This window comes from Ornithorhynchus anatinus, chromosome 2 (assembly GCF_004115215.2).
Source record: "Ornithorhynchus anatinus isolate Pmale09 chromosome 2, mOrnAna1.pri.v4, whole genome shotgun sequence".
NCBI lineage: Eukaryota > Metazoa > Chordata > Mammalia > Monotremata > Ornithorhynchidae > Ornithorhynchus > Ornithorhynchus anatinus.
The window spans coordinates 51,606,409-51,622,540 of record NC_041729.1 but is presented as its reverse complement, the minus strand read 5'-3'; the positions used below and the strand labels follow the sequence as shown (position 1 = coordinate 51,622,540).

Genomic DNA, 16,132 nt, shown 5'->3' with positions numbered 1-16,132 from the left:
GATTATGGCATTTGTTAAGTGTTTACTGGGAGCCAGGTACTGTTTTAAGCAGTGGAGTAGAAATAGGTTAATCAGATCAGACACAGTCCCTGCCTCATGTTGGGCTCACATTCTAAGTAGGAGGGAGAATAGATGAATTCTCATTTTACAGTTGATGAAAATGAGGCACAGAGAAGTTAAGTAACTTGCCCAAGGTCACACAGCAGGCAAGTGGTAGAGCCAGGATTAGAATGCAGGCCCATGCTTTTTCCATTAGGCCATGCTGCTTCAATGCTATTTATTGAATGTTCACTGAGTGTGGAGCAAGCACCTAAGGGAAGTTTGTCAACCTTTTTATTTATGAATTTAGGACCTATTCAAGATGTGTTCGCCACCCTCTTAGCTCTGATTGCTGACCCAATACCTCTCCTGCTCTCCCATAGAAAATGGACCAGTATCTGAAGACCAGTCTAATCCTGTTGCTGAATGTTGAGGCGGGAGTGGGGAGAATGGGATCAAACACACACACATCTGCTGGGATTTCACTTCCCCTCTTGTAAAATGTGTTTCTGCCCTGCACTGAAATGTTTCAGCGAAGGGAATGTGATGTCGAAGAGTGCTCCTCTCCCACCAAGGGCACTGGATTCTACCAGATTGCAATGGAATATTTTTTGAAAGACCGTTGAGAAATCCCACCTGGTAGGCCAGTGGAAAATAGGTGAGCAAACCAAAATAATAACGCGAGCTTTCTGAAAACGGGTTGATTTTGGAATGTCAAAGTACAGTATGTGTTAATCTTCCTTACTCAATTCTGATTGATTGAAGGGAAAAAAAAATTTGGAGGGAAGGCAGAGAGACAAGAAAAACAAGATGGAAAATGTTATAATAAATTATAGATTTTGATAAATTACCCACACTGTAGAGTTTCAATTACAGAAACACACAGTTTACACAAGTAATTACTGAAGAAATTACTGCAGAAGCGCATTCATTCATTGAATTATAAGACATAAATTCTTTTCCTGATTGCATCTTTAGTGCTGAAGATGGCAATCACAGAATCACACAAAAGTTTAATAACACGGTCTTTTCAGAATTAAAACACACCACTGGACGGGAAATATGAAAAGGACTGATAAGAGGCTGTTGCTTCATTTTCAGAAAGAACATGGTGGCTGAAACAACTTAATTGCAAAGTGAAAACTTTTGATAGTTGGAAGTTAATCAAGGAAAGAATACCTTGCAAAGGATGTCTGAGTCTGATGGACTACAAGACACAGTCTGGAGTTTCCGTACGAAAACTGGCTCTCGGTCTGTTGAGCATCAAAGGTCAGTCCGGCTGTAGCTCAGCATCATTAACATCATTGTTTTTCTCATCATCATAAGCACATTTCAAGTGTTGAACACCAGCAGAGTGGACAGTTGGTGTGTGGGATAGCACTTCCTCTTCCTGTGGTTATTTTGCAAAGCGGTTGCTAATATCCTTCAAAGATATTTACTAAGTGCCTACTGGGTGCTAAACACTGTACTGAACACTTAGGAGAGTTATGAAAGAAACGAAGTACACATTCTTTGTTTTTAATTGCTTAAAATAATAATATTGGTATTTGTTAAGAGCTTACTGTGTGCAGAGCACTGTTCTAAGCACTGGGGTAGACAGGGTAATCAGGTTGTCCCACATGAGGCTCACAGTCTTAATCCCCATTTTACAGACGAGGTAACTGAGGCACAGAGAGGTTAAGTGACTTGCCCAAAGTCACACAGCTGACAAGCGGCAGAGCTGGGATTCGAACCCGTGACCTCTGACACCCAAGCCCGTGCTCTTTCCACTGAGCCACGCTGCTTCTCTAAATCTAATGTAGTTCACTGAAAAGCAATTTTTTTTTAATATGAATAGTTGGAGCAAGATGAAGAATAAGGTAGTATGGGAATATAGGGATGGAAGTTGGTTGATTTTGGTGGCTGTTCTCTGGCCATTTATAGACTCTGCCTGGTATAAGTTAATAGTTGTAGCACCTGTGGAGTAGGGTTGTTGAACATGGTAGATTCCACCTCTGCCTTCGGTGCTCATGTGTCGGGAACTACTACAAGTCCAAATTTTGTCTAACAGCTCTCAGAAATTAGGTGATTACTCCCTGAAAATGTGTTTCTTAAAGTCAACATCTGGAGAGGTTAAAGATGCAGAGAATGGATTTTGCTCTTCTTTTCAGTCTTTACATTAATATGCTCTTTCAAGTCTTAATTATTTTCTTTTTTCCCTAAAACTATTTGTGGATAGGAAATTTAACAGATTTTATAATCAGAAGAACTAAAATTAATTTTCAGTATTGACATTATTTTAGAAAGATGTTTGCCTTCAAGATATTTTCAAAAAGTAAGATGGATTGATAAAGAATCAAATAGAAACTGGCAAAGGTTTACAGGTTTTGTCTATGCAAAAGGATTAATTTTTTCTAGTGATGATTAGGAAATATAGTTTCTATGGAATGTCTTTTGAGTTCTCACCTCTGATTAAATTGATTCAGAAGAATATTTCACCAGATTATGGTTCAAAGAAATGCAGAACTCTGTCCAACATCAACCAATGTTAGTGTGTGATTAAAAGATACTACTTTGTCAAAACGTGCAGATGTCAAAATTTTCAGTGACGTAGAGTCAACAAGATCAGCCCCACTGCAAATGACTCAGAGATAAAAAGCCAATATACAGCAAACAATTCACGCTTTGCAGAAGTTCAGGAGTTAGACAAAAGCCCTTATGATTCGTAAGCACTTACCGCATGTAGAGCACTGTAGGTTGAAACTAAAACTGCGGAAATTGAAAAAAAAGAGAAGAGGAAATACAGGGCATCAGCTGGAAACGGGATTTGCCATAGACAGACCAATCACAAGGAAGGAACACTCTCTTACCAGGAAAAGCTCCGTAGGGGGTGACAGACAGAAAGCTAAATTGAACACAATTCCAGGGGTACCACAAGCACAAAGGGTAATCTTTATGCAGTCAGTATTGTGGGTCCCATGTTAGTCTTTTCAGGTGTGACTATTTTTCTCTCAGTCTTAAAGCCTGTATTCTTGAGGACACAACAGAGATCAGAAAAGTTGGTGGCTAGAAATGCTGACCGGACAAATCAGAATTAGAGAACCCTGTCAGATCAATCAATCATGCTGAGAAGGCAGCATGGTCTAATGGATAGACTACCGGAGTTGGGAGTCAGAAGGGCCTGGATTCTAATTCTGAACTCTGCCACGTCTGCTGTGTGAGCTTGGGCAAATCAGTTAACTTCTCTGTGCCCGTTACCTCATCTGTAAATGAGGATTAAGACTGCGAGCCCCATACGGGACAGTGGACTGTGTCTAACTTAATTAGATTGTATCTATCCCAGAGTTTAGCTCAGTACCTGGCGTGTAAAAAGTGCTTAACAAATACCATTAAAAAACAATCAATCAATGGTATTTGAGTGCTTACTGTGTGCAGAGCAGTGTTCTAAGTGCTTGGGAGAGTATAATACAACTGAGCTGGTAGACTTATTCCCTGCCTACAGGGAGCTTACATCTAGAGGGGGACAGACATTAATATGAGCAAATAATTTATAACCATGTCCCTAACACAGCAGATAAAGCTTTGTACTGGATCCAGTCCTGGTCAACCTATCTAGGAGTATATAACAAGGGATCTGGTAGCTGGTGTTAGGAAAAATATGGATATTCTGGGAAAATCTTTCTCCCCAAACTCTCTGTGCTCAGGTTCTCAACTGTAAAATGGGGATTCATTACCCCTTCTCCCTTACTTAAATTGGGAATCCATGTGGGACAGGACCTGTGTCTGACCGGATTAACTTGTATCTACCCAGCAATTAGCGCAGTACTTGACACAAAGTGCTTAACAAATAACATGAAAAAACGTGGGAAGGAATTTGCCCATTTTGCACACTCGCACCCCTGCTCAGAAATTCTTGCTTTCAGTCCCTCCCGCTTCCTGCGGGTAAACATACTCACCATAATCCCACCCTCTCCTTAGTCTTCCCTTGCTCTTCCTGTAGAGGAAATTTTACTTTCGCCCCTGGCCTACTTGCTTGCTGCACCCCGTTCCCCAGCGGAACAGAGCTAACAGGAACAGGAGTAGGTGAGTCTTGTCTTATGCCGTCGAGTCGTTTCCAACCCACAGTGACACCGCGGATACATCTCTCCCGGAACGCCCCATTCTCCATCTGCAATCGTTCTGGTAGTGGATCCATAGAGTTTTTTTGGTGAAAATATGGAAGTGGTTTACCACTGCCTCCTTCCACGCAGTAAACTTGAATCTCCGCCCTGGACTCTCTCCATGCCGCTGCTGCCCAGCACGGGTGAGTTTTGACTTGTCGCAGATGGCCTTCCGCTCCCTAACCACTGTCCAAGCTAGGAAAGGAATGGGAAGGCCTGTGCTTGACTCTCCTTCCCTTAGTCAAGACTGGTAGAGTACTGGAAACTCTCCAGGTGTCACCCTGAGAGGGAAGTGTGTGAGTGGTCCCACAGAAACCACCAGCAAGCACTTTAATCAATTTCTTTTTATGGGTTCCCAGTCATGTCTCAGGCCTGAAGCTTGTCTGTCATTCTCAATGGGAGACTTAATCTCCCTTATCACCGGGCTTAGACATACCAGAGTTACGATATTAAAACCGGGGCTCGGTGCACCTTTTAAGACACACGTTAAGAGCAATGGAACAGACTTCCAAGGACAAATTATTTCATTCCACCTGTTCCTGAGGGATCGTATTTGGATATCATAATCATTTACTTAACATTACTTATGATCATGGGGACTGGTATAGAGTAAGTAATATAATGCCCACAAAATTCAGAAACCTCCCTCAGCTTCAATCTCCTGTCCCACCCAATCTTTCACTGCAGCTGCCAACTGACCTGATTTGCATTTCATTGCCGGGGCAATGAAAGCTGCTAATGAGCAATTACACGGCCAAAAGGTGGAGAACAGAAAGGAGAAGCAACAAAAAGCCTGCATAATCAACCCCTGAATAATTGAGAGGGGCCGTTATTGGGGGCCAAGTAAGGGGATTCTAGAGTTAATTAAAGCTGGTTTTGGCCTTTTCGGAAGTGACTTTGGAAAGATGTTGATTAACATGAAGAGAAATTAGCCTGTTTTCTGTCCAGTGAACAGATGCTGCTCTGGGAAACAGGAAACCAGTGGTCTAGTCTAGTTCTCATCTAGTGATGATTGAGAGACAGGCGAAAATGGGCAGGAATGTCCTCTCCGAGTACAGACATCAGTTTAACTGTCATTTGCCTTGAGCATTCCCGTTTCTCAGTGGACAGTCCAATCAATCAGTCATATTTATTGAGCACTTACTATGTGCAGAGCACTGTACTATTCTTGGGAGAGTACAGTATAACAGAGTATAATAGTCCAGAGGGGAAGACAGTCATTAATGTGAATAAACATATTGCAGATATGCACACAGATGCTGTGGGGCTGAGGGTGGGGTGAATGAAAGGTGCAAATCAAAGTGCAAGAGCAATGCAGAAGGGAGGGGAGAAGAGGAAATGAGAGTTTTACTGGGGAAAGCCTCTTGGAGGAGATGTGCATTTATAATATATAATAATAATAATAATGATGATGATATTGGTATTTGTTAAGTGCTGACTATGTGCAGAGCACTGTTCTAAGCGCTGGGTAGATCAGGGTAATCAGGTTGTCCACGTGAGGCTCACAGTTAATCTCCATTTCCAGATGAGGTAACTGAGGCACAGAGGAGTTGTGACTTGCCACAGTCACCGCTGCCAAGAAGCAGCGTGGCTCACTGGAAAGAGAAGCAGCGTGGCTCAGTGGAAAGGGCCTGGGCTTTGGAGTCAGAGGTCATGGGTTCGAATCCCAGATCTGCCTCTTGCTAGCTGTGTCACTTTGGGCAAGTCACTTAACTTCTCACTTAACTGTGCCTCCGATACCTCATCTGTAAAATGGGGATTAAAACTGTGAGCCCCCGTGGGACAATCTGATCACCCTGTATCCCCCCAGCGCTTAGAACAGTGCTTTGCACACAGTAAGCGCTTAACAAATGCCACCATTATTATTATTAAGTGGCAGAGTCCGGGATTCGAACCCATGGCTTTGAATGTGAGAAGAGTCATAGTCTGGAGGAGGGAGATCTGGCTGGAGGAACAGTGAGTAGATTGGCATTAGAGGACTGAAGTGAGCATGCTGGGATGTAGTAAGAAATCAGGGAGGTAATAATAATAATTGTGGTATTTAAGTACTTACTATGTGCCGGGCACTGTTCTAATCACTGGGATGGATAAAGGCAAGTTAGGTTGGACACAGTCCCTATCCATAGGGCTCACAGTCTCAATCCTCATTTTACAATGAGGTAACTGAGGCACAGAGAAGTTAAGTGACTGCCCAAGGTCACCCAGACAGGTGGCTGAGCTGAGACTAGAAACCAGATCCTTCTGTCCCCCAGGCGCACACTCTACTCACTAGGCCACGCTGGTAATGTAGGAAGGGGCAAGGTGAATGAGTGCTTAAAGCTGATGGTAAGAAGTTTCTGTTTGTTGCCACTCCGGCATCACACCTTCCCTTCCAAGACAAAGGTTTGACCAGCACGCTCTCTTTTAGCTCCATAAGGACTAGGGACTGGACCTTTCCTCCAGGAAAGAATGGCATCCGCTGACAACAGCATCCCTAGAAGCTCCCGGGTTTTCTTTGTCAGGATCTCATTCAAGTCAAATTTGGCCCTGCCCAGGGTTGAAACACTGATCTCCTTGGCCGTCTGAAAACCGAAGAGACATAAACAATATCAGCTTGCGGTTCCTTTGTGAAGCCACGGTTTCCATTGTGCGTCTAGAATTTGCATGCTCCTGTTTTTATTCTAAGGCTTGTCATAAGTGAGGAGCTGACATTTGGAAATGCCAAGAATTGTCAATACACAGTTCTCCTTTCTTTCATGCTGCAACTCCAAGGTAAAAAACAAGTCAAAACGCTCTTTTGGATAGGAGCGTTCTGCTCTCGGGACCCATGAAGTTGACATGACTGCCTGAGACTAATCGTCTGCTGGTTTGTGATCTCGCCCAAGAAGCTGTTTACATTGCTTGAGTTTCCTGGAGAATTTAAGATTGGATTTTCGGTGGAAAACAGAGATTCAGGGGTGAAAGACTGAGAGGTGGATATTGCGACTCCCTCAAAGGGCTGGGGTTTTATTCCTTCTGTTTTGACTATACGGTGCTTTGATTAATGTCACTGGTCTTGCCGCTGCCGCACGTGCAGGTTCTGCTGCTGTTTTTCTCTCGTCCCTATCGCTTTAGTGCTCTGTGTTCCAAAATACTGGTTTTAGGGTCTTTGTGAAGTCCCTCGGCTAGGAATCTGACAGAGAGTGACGACGGGAAAAGTAATTTCCTGTGGTTCCTTGGGCTTGTCCAGGGCCTGTCTCGAGGAAGCTCGAGGCCCTGTCTAATTCTAGCTAACTGATGCTCCCAACTCAGAGGAATGGGCAGCAGGTTGTTAAAGAGTTTTTTTCATGGTACTGTTCGGTGCTTTCTATGTGCTAGGCACTGTATTAAACACTGGGGTAGTTACAGGCTAATCAGTTTGGACACAGTCCTGCCCCACAGGGGGCTCTCAGTCTTAACCCTATTTTACAGATGAGGTAAGTGAGGTGCAGAGGAGTTAAGTGACTTGTCCAAGGTCACACGGAAGACAAGTGGTGGAGCTGGAATTAGAAACCAGGTCCTTTGACTCCAACCATGCTCTATCACCAGGCCACGGTGCTTCTCACATGGATTCAGTTGCAGCTGGAGTCTGAACTTTCAAACTGGTTGAGACTGTAATTAGTATTCTCAGGAGGGAAACTGAGGCCTGAACAGGGTTTAAATATCTCTCCCCAGGATACTCATTCACAATACGTAAGCCTCCACTGTGAACAAAACATTAATGATAATGATGGCATTTGTTAAGCGCTTATGATGTGCAAAGCACTGTTGTAAGCACTGGGAGGATACAAGGTGATCTGGTTGTCCACGTGGGGCTCACAGTCTTAATCCCATTTTAGAGATGAGGGAACTGAGGCCCAGAGAAGTTAAGTGACTTGCCCAAAGTCACACAGTTGACAAGCGGCAGAGCCGGGATTTGAATCCGTGACCTCTGACTCCCAAGCCCGGGCTCTTTCCACTGAGCCACGCCGCTTCTCTAACTAGGAAGCAGCATGGCACAGTGGATAGACCATGGGCCTGGGAATCGAGAAGGTCATGAGTTCTAATCCTGATTCCGCCACTTGTCTGCTCTATGACCTTGGGCAAGTCACTTCACTTCTCTGGGCCTCAGTTCCCTCATCTTTAAAATGGGGAATGAGACTGTAAATCCTACTTGGGACAGGGACTGTGTCCAACCCGATTTGCTTGTATCCAACCCAGAGTTTAGAACAATGTCTGGCACATAGTAAGTGCTTAAATGCCATAATTATTATTGTCGGATTTCCGGAGGGAGGGCGTTCCAGGCCAGAGGCGGGACGTGGGCGAGGAGTCAGCGGTGAGAGAGGCAAGATTGAGGCAGAGTGAGAAGGTTAACACAGAGGAGCAAAGTATGTGGGCTGGGTTGTAGAAGAAGAGAAGCGAGGAGAGGTAGGAGGGGGCAAAGTGATGGATTGCTTCAAGGCCGATGGTGAGGAGTCTTTGTCTGATTTGGAGGTGGATAGGCAACGACTGGAGATTTTTGAGGAGGGGCGTGACATGTTCCGAATGTTTTTGTAGAAAGATGATCCAGGCAGCGGAGCGAAGTATGGACTGGAGTGGGAAGAGACAAGGGGTTGGGAGGTCAGCAAGGATAGGCGGGTTAGGATGAGTGATTGTATTAATAGGATAACAGTTTGGATGGAGAGGAAAGGGCAGATTTTAGCAGTGTTGTGAAGGTGGGACCAACGAGTTAATCGGATTGGGCACGGTTCATGTCCCACATGAGGCTCCCAGTCTTCACCCCCATCTTACAGATGAGGTAACTGAGGTGCAGAGAAGTGAAGTGATCTGTCCAAGGTCACACAGCTGACAAGTGGCAGAGCAGGGATTAGAACCCATAACCTTCTGACTGCCAGACCCGTGCTCTATCCACTATGCCGTGCGAGATGGCAGATATCCCAAACCACTAAGAACACAGAGCTGCTACTATAAAATGTTTCTGTCAAGGTTTAGCCAGTCTTGCAGTGAATGCTAGATGCCATATGGAATTGTTTTTATTTCATTTGAGCAATTTGCTATCAGATATAGGACTCCTAACCTGCCTGGTGAACGATCCATTTTATCCAGAAACACCGGTGGGAGGGAAAGAAGTATTTAGCCACTGACTTCTTTATCAGAGCTATGGCCGAAATCTCTGTGAGCACTCTCACCCCGCTCTGCTCACCCAGGGGCAGGGGAGATTTTAAGGAGATCACGCCTGATAGTTTCAATTTTTTAAATAAAGTAGGTCCCCAGATCACTGGGGACAAGGAATGGGGGAGAAATGGGGAGAAGGGATGTGAGGAGGGAATTAAACATCTGGTATAAGTGGCAAGGGTGATGGGTATGGGTGTCAAGGATGGAGAAATAATTTTTCAGGACGAGGAGAGGGCAGAGTTAAAGTAAACAGAGCAAGAAAATGAAACACACTCATTGCAAAAGCCAGTCAGCCAGTCGTCAAGTTTATCGAGTGCTTACTGTGTGCGGGGCCGTGTACGAAATGCTTGGGAGAGCACAATATAACAGGCACTTTTGCTGCCCACAGTGAGGTGTAGTCTAGACGGGGAGACAGACATTAATATAAATAAATGAAATTACAGTTAAATACGTAAGTGCCATGAGGCTGGGAGGGGGGATGAATAAAGGAAGCAAGTCAAGGCAGCACAGAAGGGAGTGGGAGAAGAGGGAAAGACGGCATAATCAGGGAAGGTCTCTTGGAGGATGTGTCTTCAATAAGAAGAACGTGTACTAAGTGATTAAGGCACATAAGCTTCGGATCGACTGTGAGCCCGTCACTGGGCGGGGATCGTCTCTATCTGTTGCCGATTTGTACATTCCAAGTGCTTAGTACAGTGCTCTGCACATAGTAAGCGTTCAATAAATACTATTGAATGAATGAATCCCATTATACTTAAACTTTATCCTGGTTGGAAATTGCTCATTTGATAACATTCCCAACTCCTTTCCCCCCACCTCTTTTCCCAGCGCACTACAGAAATGTTCAGGACGTCACCCCCCCATCCAAAATCTCCAGGCATTGCCTATCAAGCGAAAACTCCTCACCATCGGCTTTAAAGCAGTCCATCACCCTGCCCCCTCCTCCCTCTCCTCTCTTCTTTCCTTCTACAACCCAGCCCACATACTTCACCCATCTGACGCTCACCTTCTCAGTCTGCCTCAATCTCACCTGTCACCACGGACCCCTGGCCCATGTCCTGCCTCTGGCCCTCCTCCTCAAATCCGACAATTACTCTCCCCACTTCAAAGCCTTACTGAAAGTACATCTTCTCTAAGAAGCCTTCCCAGACTAAGCCCCACTTTTCCTCATCTCCCACTCCCTTCTTTGTCGTCCTGACTTGCTCCCTTTGCCTTCCCCTTCCCAGCCCACAACGCTTATGTCTATATCTGTGATTGTATTTATTTGTATCGAAGTCTTTTTATTTGTATTGATGGCTGTCTCCCCCACCTCTAGGCGGAGAGCTCATTGTGGGCAGGGATTGTCAGTGTTTATTGTTGTATTTTCTCAATCGCCTAGTACAGTGTTCTGCACGCAGTAAGCTCTTAATACATATGACTGAATGAATACGATTGAGTGAATAAAATGGAGTCTTACTGCCTTCAACAACGTCCTCGCGCTAGGAGGCAAGCTAGGTCACTCCATATGGGTTAGCTTGTCAAGTCCATTAGTGTTTAAAAGATCTGTATGAACTTGGAGTGCAGCAGTTGGCTGTGCCACTTTCAAATGCTCCGATGTCATCCTTTCTGATGGCCTCCAGTCAGACCCTTTTTCCTTCATCTGATTTGATCAGACAAATTGGGAAATGCAGGTTTTTGTTTTCTTTTGTTTTTTAACATTTCTGGCCACTGTGGAGAAGGAGGCAATCCCTCTACTCTGGCTCTTGTCCCAGAACAAGTTGCCCAAGTGGAAAGTCCACATATTGGGTGACATGGCAAGCTGCTCACAGAAGCGGTGTAGCCCAGTGGAAAGAACATGGGCCCGGGAGTCAAAGACCTGGGTTCTAATCCCAGCTCTACTAATTGCTAGCTGTGTGACTTTGCTCACATCACTTTGCCTCCATTTCCCCAACTCTACTTGGGGATGGATTCCTACTTCCTCCGCCTTAGACTGTGAGTCCTATGGGAACAGGGAGTGTGTCCAACCGGATTGTCTTATATCTAGCCCCGCAGTTAGTAAGTGTTTAACAAATGCCATTAAAAAATAATGATAAAGTCACTATTCTTTCTGCACGAGGCCAAAGAGTCAGTCTAGACCGTAATCTTCCTCTAGACTGTAAATTCATTACGGACAGGAAATGTGTCTGCTAATTCTGTTGTACTCTCCCAAGTGCTTAGTACAGTGCTCTGCACATAGTAAGTGCTCAAGGATTATGACTGATCGATCGGTTGATTGACTGCCCTCCGGGGCCTCACCCCCGGCCAATCTCACTTTCCAAAAGGCCAGTGAAAACCAAAGGAAAGACCCACTGCTGGTCAAGGTGATGGCGGCCATGGAGAGAAGGAGAACTCTAGAGAGATGACAAACGCTTGGAACTGGGCGACAGTGGCAGGAGGATGGGAGCTAGGAAACATAATCAATCAGTCAATCAGTGGTATTCATAGAGTGCTTACTGGGTGCAGATCACTGTACTAAGCCCTTGGGAGAGTACAGTACAATAGAGTTTAGTAGGCCTGTTTCCTGTCCACAAGGAGCTTATGACCTATCAGTTTCTGACCCTGCTGGCCTCAGAAATAAAAGCTGTCTCTGGGCCAGGAATCTCTAGAGATCTAGCAGGAGATAGTTACGCTGGTCTTCTGGAGTTTAACTCCCAGTGCTTTGTAATCATCTAGCTGTTTCTCTCAGGTCTGGCAAGCACTCATCGAGCAGCGGCATGGTTTGGTGGATAGAGCATGGGCCCGGGAATCAGAAGGTCCTGGGTTCTAATCCCATCTCCTCCACTTGTCTGCTCTGTGATCTTGGGCTAGTCACTTCACTTTTCTGGGCCTCAGTCCCTCATCTGTAAAATGGGGATTGAGATTGTGAGCCCCGTGTGGGACGGAGATTGGGTCCAACATGATTTGCTTGCATCCACCCCAGCATTTTGTACAGTGCCTGGCACATAGTTAAGAGCTTAACAGATACCATAATTATTATTATTATTGTTAAGCATGCCTTTGTGCGTGTGGCCACCTGGACATGTATGCACCTCAGTGATGTGGGCACATGTGAACCTGTGAGTTTATTATTAATAATAATAATAATAATAGTAACAATAATCATGGTGTTTGTTAAGCACTATGCTAAATTACAGGGAGACACAAGATAAATCAAATCACATGGGGCTCCCATTCTAAGGGGGTGGTGTCTCCCTATTTCTTTGAATCTGCCTTTCTACCTCTTTATTTCTCTCCATTTTTGCCCCACTACCTTACTTCCTCCTTGTTCCTTCCTCTCACTATCCTTCACATGCATGGGCTCACCCCTGCCCCATTTTCAATTGAAGAAAATCTGGGCACTTTATGGTCACCTTGACATGGAACCAAAACCTAGGGAGGAGACAGAAGCTCACTTGTGTGCAAACTTCTCTGAGGATGGTCCTGTATTCTCAGAGTCTTTCAAAAGGGCTTTGGAAACAGATAAAAGAAATCCTTGGGTGAAATATCTTTTTCACAGACTTGATCACCAGGGACATTTGATTGTATCCCCTGGTTTGGTTTATGTGCATCTGATAAAAAATACACTGACTTTTTATCTAAAACCTGCTCCCCACTGCTTTCAAGCCCCACGTTAAAGACCCAGCAATGTCTAGAGAACCTTGAAGATGTCAGAAAATTTACCAGTCAACCTTTTCTTCCAGAGATACAAAATAAAGGACATCAGCCAATCTTTTCCATTCTTCCAGGAAAATAATAAAATTGCAACTCCTCATGATTTAGGGGCCAAGTGGATGTTTGCAAGGGTGTGGGCAAATTGCAAATGTTACTAATAATAACAATGTTGGTATTTGTTAAGCACTTACTATGTGCAGAACACTGTTCTAAGCGCTGGGGTAGATACAGGGTAATCAATTTGTCCCACGTGAGGCTCACAGTTAATCCCCATTTTACAGATGAGGTAACTGAGGCACAGAGAAGTTAAGTGACTTGCCCACAGTCACACAGCTGACAAGTGGCAGAGCCGGGAGTCGAACCCATGACCTCTGACTCCGAAGCCCAGGCTCTTTCCACTGAGCCACGCTGAGAGGATGGTCAGACAAGAACAAAAGCTATACAAAGAAGAGGTGGACTGGAGGGAAAAAAAAAAACCCAACAAAATGAAAATGGATGAGGCTTGAAGAGCTTGAAATAGGGTTTTCCATCCAGAAGTACTTTAGGCATATTTACTTCCCTCCCTCATTTGAGGAGAACTCCCGAAATAGATCAAGAATGGAAATGACATTAGTTAGTCAAAAGAGAGTTTAATGCGTTGCTTCACTTTGAATCCTTTTCAGGGAAGAAGTCAGAAGTATAAACACGGGTTTTGGAAAATGTGGATATTCCACAAGTCACAGGACTGCTTGGCTGAATCTCTGTTTTCTTTAAGAATTAGTCTTCCCCTTCATCACTCAGAGGCAAACATATTTCAAATTCCAGCGATCATTAAAATGTGCTCCAACCAGAAGCTTCCTTAGGGTCTACTCACTAATCACTCTCTAAAATCTTATGCCAGAATGTGAAAATATCTAATGTGACTTGCTTCAATCTGATAGGTAATTCTGCTCATTTCCAAATACAATGTCCTACCTACTTAACTTTTTCATTATACTACCTAATGAACCATTGCATCAATTCTTAATGCTGGAGCACATTGTTTTCTATACCATTTCTATATCTTTTAAATATTTTCGTTGTTAGAAGGAAGTATTCCTATAAACCAGTTTTTTTAAAGAATTAGCTTCTGTAGAAAATATCTGTCAAAGAAAATGATGGTAATAATGAATGTAGTGTTTAAGTGTTTATTATGTGTCAAGCACTCTTCTAAGTGCCGGGGCAGACATTATAATCAGGTCAGACAAAAGTCCTTGTCCCACATGGAGCTCAAAATCTGAGGGGGAAGAAGAACAGGTATTTAACCTTCATTTTACAGAAGAGAAAACTGAGATCATCAACCTCTTTTGAATTTGGCTGATAATATATTCTAGGGGTTGGGAGTGGGCATCTTCCATCAGGTGCAGTCTAAACAGCCCACTTCACTATCACTTTCCCATGGACTGTAAGCTCCTTGAGGACAAGGATTGTGTCTTCTATTGTTTGGTATATTTGAAGTAGTCAACTGTATTTATTAACTATTTACTGTGTGCTGACCACTGTACTAAGTTCTTGGGAGAGTGCAGAATGACAATAAACAGACACATCTCCTGCCCACAGTGAGCTTTCAATTTAGAAGGGGGAGATATACATCAATATTAATAAATAAATTGCAGATATGTACATAAGTGCTGTGCTGTGGGACTAGAAAGAAGGAGAAGTTAAGTGACTTGTCCAAGGTCACACAACAAGCAATTGGCCAAGCTGGATTTAGAATGCAGGTCCTCTGACTCCCAGGCCTATGCTCTTTCCAGTAGGCCACCCTACATCACAAACGCTCCCAAATGCCTAATGCATTGGTTTGTACACGGTTAAAGACTCACCTTGCTCTTGCTTCTGCTGTTGCTCTTTTCCAGGATGATTTTAAATGGGAAGAAACTGGAGAAGGTCTGTAGTAGATCACCGGAAATCTATTCTAAGTTGGAAAATATGACCCAGAAAGTAAGAATTTGGATTGTTTAATACAGAAGAGGCTAAAATATGATTGTTACTCTGTTTGTCCTTGTTGAAACGTCTGTTCAAGGGTGATTGAGCAGACCCGCTCACCTCCACGGAGTAGAAAATACAGAATGAAATTATGTTAAATTGCAGCAGGAGAAATTTAGACTTGATATAAGGAAAATGCTTTTTGTCTTTGGATTGTCTAACACCGGAAGGTACATCAAGGAAAGTAGTAGAATATCTTTTCCAGGAATCTTTAGTAGCTACCCATCTGTTATGAATAGATTAGATGTGTCAGTCCCTTCAGGCAGGGGGATGGACCAGATGAATATTAACAATCTCAACACTTTCCCACAGTTAAAAGTCTTCCTGTATATATATTGAGTGTACGTATATATGTGTGTGTGCATGCACAAATAATTAATCTGAAATGTTTCTACTCCTGCTAGTGAATGTTCATTTATCAAGTACCTTCCTGGGCAGTGTGAATTAAATGTCTGTGATCAAGCTGAAAAAGAAACAAAGAATCCCTCCTGAAAATCTCCAAATTGGAATATTTGGAGTCCAGAAACTCACCACTCTTAATGAATGCAATCGTAACCATTCAAGCTACTTGTGATTCCTTTGCCCCAGATTGAAAAGATGCTCTTTACAGCGTTAACGCAGGAGGCTTTCCCGACAGGACATTGACGTCCCCCAAATGGCACCGTCGGAATACTTAACATTGAGTTTGAATATGGATACCATTTTTTCACTTGCAATATTTGTGTTTCTTTTTGCTCCAACAAATTGCTCCCTCTGTGGAGTTTGACTGGGGGAAATTGTAAATGCAGCACTATTGAAATGGATTCAAATTGGAAAAAAATGGAATTTTAGGATTGAAACCATCTCAGGATTTGAGCTTGATTATTCCTAGACTGAGGGGCACAGAAAGTGGGGAAACTGATGACCTGGTTGAGAGGAGGCTATGGAAAGACTGGGGTGTAGTTCTGGTTTGGAGTCATTCAACCTTGCTAATATGTTCTATGCTCAATTAAAGTGAATCCTGAAGGAATGATTCTTAATGAAATAGAGAATTAAATGTTGCTTCCTAATATGTATACTTACCTAAAGCACTGAGGAAGTACAACATTAACGAATGTCACAGACAATAATCCCCTCTTCACATGTATTCT

General features: G+C 43.7%; 1 long non-coding RNA gene across 2 annotated transcripts; it reads left to right on the top strand.

Moving 5' to 3' along the window:
- The first annotated feature begins 363 nt into the window (after nt 1-363).
- LOC120639027 lies at nt 364-15,709 on the top strand. 2 transcript variants are annotated; one of them, XR_005661143.1, is made up of 4 exons: nt 364-697; nt 1,141-1,308; nt 14,873-14,957; nt 15,407-15,709. It is a non-coding gene; the product is annotated as an uncharacterized LOC120639027 (long non-coding RNA). The 2 variants fall into 2 exon arrangements; XR_005661142.1 differs by lacking the exon at nt 15,407-15,709 and having other exon boundaries at nt 14,873-14,995.
- Nucleotides 15,710-16,132: the final 423 nt, after the last annotated feature.